Source organism: Humulus lupulus, chromosome 6 (genome assembly GCF_963169125.1).
Source record: "Humulus lupulus chromosome 6, drHumLupu1.1, whole genome shotgun sequence".
NCBI classification, from domain to species: domain Eukaryota; kingdom Viridiplantae; phylum Streptophyta; class Magnoliopsida; order Rosales; family Cannabaceae; genus Humulus; species Humulus lupulus.
Window position 1 is genome coordinate 40,425,261 of NC_084798.1, and position 5,105 is coordinate 40,430,365.

Here is a 5,105-nt window from a genome sequence, read left to right on the forward strand (position 1 = left end):
CAATTAGATCATGGACTGTTCTTCAGAATCCTATTTTGTATGTGCCCATTTGAATATCTTTTAGTTCTTCACATCAAATCAATCTGAATATAGTTGTTGAAACAAATTGAAACTTGTTTGAGGAAGTACGATTGATATTTGTATCCGAGGAAAAATTGGCACCAAAACTTATTTTGCATACCTCCCATATTCTTGGTTGAAACTAAATCTATATTTTGACTTCATTCTAAAACCTAATAATAGATAAAAAGAACTCACCACCATTACAATTTATAGAACTAGAAACTTTCATTTTAGATTAAAATAATTAATCAACTAATGTGAAGCAATGTATGTAATCCAAGAATAATTCTTGCTTCAAAATTATTGACTGCTAATCTTATGTGCATGTGGTCAACTGGTTAAACGTTAGAAAGAATCATACAAGTACAGTTTTGTAATATTGTCCCACACTGGAAAGACCATAAGCATTCCTCCCAAAGAGTAACTACATAGTAGGTGGCGTTTGGTGTTGCTAAATCACGCAGCCATGTGTCGAGGACAAAGCGAACTATTCTTTCGCCTTTTACTAAAGAATACCGTGTGCTCGTCACTTTCAATGGCATACGCTCATTTTTGAAGGGTTTTCTCTAGCAGAAGACCCTAAAAGTTTTAGTCTAATGTTCGAGTGGCATTTGTGGATCTCTCATACTTGAGTTTTATTATAAGCGATATATCATTTTGTATCTCTTTTAATTCATTTTCTTTTAAAAAATATGTCAACATTTATAGCTCCAGTCTCCTATGTTTGTGATATTATACTCTTTGAGATTATTAATGTGTCTTTGCAAAAGGATTCGTTCTGAGCATGTGTTTTGCATTTCATTTATTGGATACAGGGGAATAAGTTAATAACTGCTTGAAAATCTTAAGCTTAGTGTTTTTGGAAATTGTTCCACTTTAGGTCATTTCTATTTGTGGTATATTAGTTCCTATAAGTCTCTTTCTGCTTCAACAGTTAAGTTAGTTAATTATTAACTAACTTAACGGTATATCTTTTCCTCTATTATTACCATGTATATATAAAGGGTCCTAATGTCTCATTTCACAACATCGAGAAAAACAGAACAAGTTGAAAAGCTTCCAGAGTTAGATAGAGAGAGAGTTGTTCGAAAAGAGAAGAGAGCTAAGGAAAGAGTAGGCTTAGAGGGGTTTTGGGCTGATGTAAGAGGCTGCATATGTAGATGAATATGCAGACCTGGTTTGAGTGATTAGAAGAGAGATTTCTTCTTTGTTGTTACCTAAAGCTACTCGACTGTGTTGGCCTCTCATATTCATTCGATCAATAAAGGATTGCAAGAGTGTTTCCAAGACTGGATTAGAGTCAATAAATCATCTTGATTTATTGGCTTGAACCAGTATAACTATCTGTGTTCATTTGTTGTTCTTGTTTTATTATTTCTTTAATTTCTGGTTTACTTGTTTCGGATTTGTTGTTCAGTTTGAAATCAGTAGCTACTTGTTGTTTCAAGTTTATTAAGTGCAGGTACTGGATCAAAGCTTTGAGGTGTGCAAAATACAACAATTGGTACCAGAGCCAGGTTCCATAATTCAAGAATTCTAGCTTCTAGAGCTTCAAGATTCCGCTGCAAGATCTGTCAAGAAGATCTTTAACTCTCTTGAAGAAGTCATGGCAAAATTCGAGCTAGAGAAATTCGATGGAACCGAAGACTTTGCACTGTGGAGAGAAAGCCTCAAAGGGATCTTGGTACATCAGAAAGTTTCCAAAGTTCTGGGAGATGAGAAACTTCTAGCCGAGAAGAAACCAGAGGAAATTGCTGAAATGGAGGAGATGGCATACTATACTATCATCATGCATCTCTCCAACAATGTCAGAAGGAAATTGACTGCTGAAAAGACTGCTAAGGATCTTTGGAAGAAATTGGAAGAGTTGTATATGAAGCCCTCAATATCAAACAAGATCAATCTTCTTGAAAGATTGTATGGATTCAGGATGACACCTTCACTGTCATTAGATGAGAATATCGACAGGTTTAATGAGATCATTGTTGGTCTCTCAAACATAAGTCACAAAGTTGATGCAGAAAGTCAAGCAATCATCCTATTGAGGTCTCTACCGATTGCATACCAAGAAGTTAAAGCTGCCATTAAGTATGGCCGAGATGTAATTACTCTTGAAGATGTTCTTGGAGCTTTAAAGTCTAAAGATTTTGAACTCCAACTTGAAAAAGAGTCAAGAAAAGATGAGGCATATTTGATGGCCAGGGGCAGGTCACCAAGAAGAAATAACTCAAGAAATGATAACTCAAGGAATGCTCATCACCACTCTCACACAAGATCAAAATCTCGAGGAAGGGAAACCAGAAAGTGTTACTTCTGTGGTAGACCAAGCCACTTACAAAGATATTGCCATAAGTACAAGGAACAACAAGGCACATTTAAAAACCAAAATGAGAACAAGGCAGATAGCAAAAGTCACTACAACAGCAAGAAAAAGGAAACAGTAGCAGTAGCTGAGGATCAAGACAATTACTCCACTGATGGAGAATTGTTTTCAATATCTGAAATTGAATCCAGCAGAGAATGGATTCTTGACTCGGGCTGCACATATCATATGTGTCCCAGCCGAGAGTCATTTTTTGAATATAAGCCTATTGATGGTGGCAAGGTTCTAATGGGTAACAATTTTTCTTGCAGGGTTGTCGGCATTGGAAGGGTGGCAATAAAGAACTTTGATGGTGAAATCATGATCCTTAACAATGTTCGACACATACCAGACTTGAGGAGGAATTTAGTTTCCTTAGGTGCACTTGAAGATGAAGGATATGGATACAAATCCATAAGGGGAAATCTCAGAGTTACTAAAGGTTCATTGGTAGTAATGAAAGGAGACAAAACTAATGGTCTTTATATTTTGCAGGGAGAAACTGTTCTAGCTGCTGAAACCAGCTTTGTCAAAGACCAAGAACAAGATATGAGTTTGTGGCATCAAAGGCTTGGACACATTAGTGAGCAAGGACTAAAAGAGTTGCATAAACAAGGTATAATCGAAGATCTAAAAGCCTGTACTTTACCATTTTGTGAAGCTTGTGTCTTAGGTAAACAACATAAGATTAAATTCTCTGTAGCTAAGCATACCACTAAAAGAATATTAGAGTATGTGCATGCTGATTTGTGGGGGCCTTACAAAGTGCCAACACACTCGGGCAAACACTATTTTTTGTCTATTATTGATGACTTCAGTAGGTGTGTATGGACATATCTTTTAGCTACTAAAGATGAGTGTTTAAAAATGTTTAAAGAATGGAAAACACAGGTTGAGAATCAAACTGATTTGAAAATCAAAACTCTAAGGACTGACAATGGCTTAGAGTTCATTAATACAGAATTTGATGATTTATGCAAACTAAATGGAATCACTAGACATAGAACAGTAGTGAGAACTCCTGAGCAAAATGGGATAGCTGAAAGGATGAATAGAACTCTTTTGAATAAAGTTAGATGCATGTTGTTTAGCTCGGGTTTAAGCAAATCTTTTTGGGGGGAAGCTCTTGCTACAGCAACTTACTTAGTAAATAGAAGTCCAAATAGGTCAATAAATCTCAAAACACCATATGAGATGTGGTATGGCAGACCACCAAATCTTAGTCATTTGAGGATATTTGGGTGTAGTGCATATGTGCATCAATCCATGGATAAACTAGAACCTAGATCTATAAGAGGTACATTTCTTGGTTACCCGATTGGAACTAAAGGATACAGAATTTGCATCTCTAGTCATAATAAACCGAAAATAGTAATTGCTAGAAATGTAATTTTCAATGAAAAAGAAATGTCTAAACTAACAGCCGAGAAAGGTAGTGTTTCATGTGATAATGCAGGGAAAACAGGTAATAAAAGTGTGACTGAAGTTGAGCCTGAACAAGTTGATCAAGTCACCAATACCAACAGTGATGTGGTTCATGAAGTTCAGGAGGAACCCGATACTCAAAATGACCAAGGAGATTTATCAACATACCAGTTAGCAAGAGATAGAGTAAGGAGAGAAATTCACCCTCCAACCAGATTTGCAGAAGCTGATATTATAGCTTATGCACTGGCAGCTGTACAGCCTTTTGACATATCCGAGCCTAACTCCTATGAAGAAGCAGTTTCAAGTCCCTACAAGGAACAATGGAAACAAGCTATGAAGGAAGAGATAGACTCCTTGATGAAAAATAACACTTGGGAGCTAGTTGATAAACCTGCCAGCAAGAAGATAACTAAGTGCAGATGGATTTTTAAGATTAAAGAAGGCCTGAATGAGGATGATCCAGTGAGATTTAAGGCAAGAGTGGTGGCAAAAGGGTTCACTCAAGTGGAAGGGGTTGACTACACAGAGATATTTTCCCCAGTTGTCAAATACAAAACCATTCGTTTGATGTTGTCTCTTGCTGCACAACTAGACCTTGAAATAGAGCAACTAGATGTGAAGACAGCATTTCTAAATGGATTTCTGGATGAAGAAATCTACATGAGTCAGCCACCAGGATTCGAAATTGATCATGGGGACAAGGAACTGGTTTGCAAGCTTAAGAGATCACTGTATGGACTCAAACAGTCCCCAAGGCAATGGAACAAGAGGTTTGACACTTTCATGCACAGAATAGGCTTTCATAGATCATTATTTGATCATTGCCTATATTACAAGAATCTGGAATTGTCCACAGTAGCTTTCTTGTTGCTATATGTGGACGATATGTTGATTATGGGGAAAGACAATGCAGTAATTAGTGGTATAAAAGACAAACTGAAACAAGAGTTTGAAATGAAGGAGCTTGGACCAGTTCAAAAGATTTTAGGTATTGAAATTTGGAGAAACAAGGCAGAAGGAAAAATGAGTCTGAAACAATCAAGTTACATCAAAAAGGTTGTTCATAAATTCAATATGGATGATGCCAAGACCACCTCCATCCCGTTAGGAGGACAGTTCTCACTCACCAAAGAACAGTGTCCAAGCTCTACAGAATTGATGGAAGAAATGAAGACAATACCATATGCTATGGCTCTCGGGTGCTTGATGTATATCATGGTTAGTACTAGACCAGATTTGGCTCACTCTCTTA

General features: G+C 36.9%; 1 non-coding gene across 1 annotated transcript; it reads left to right on the forward strand.

Annotated features, from left to right (window-relative positions):
- The first annotated feature begins 525 nt into the window (after positions 1 to 525).
- LOC133787217 (U5 spliceosomal RNA) lies at positions 526 to 642 on the forward strand. The gene has a single exon (XR_009872251.1). It is a non-coding gene; the product is annotated as a U5 spliceosomal RNA (small nuclear RNA).
- Positions 643 to 5,105: the final 4,463 nt, after the last annotated feature.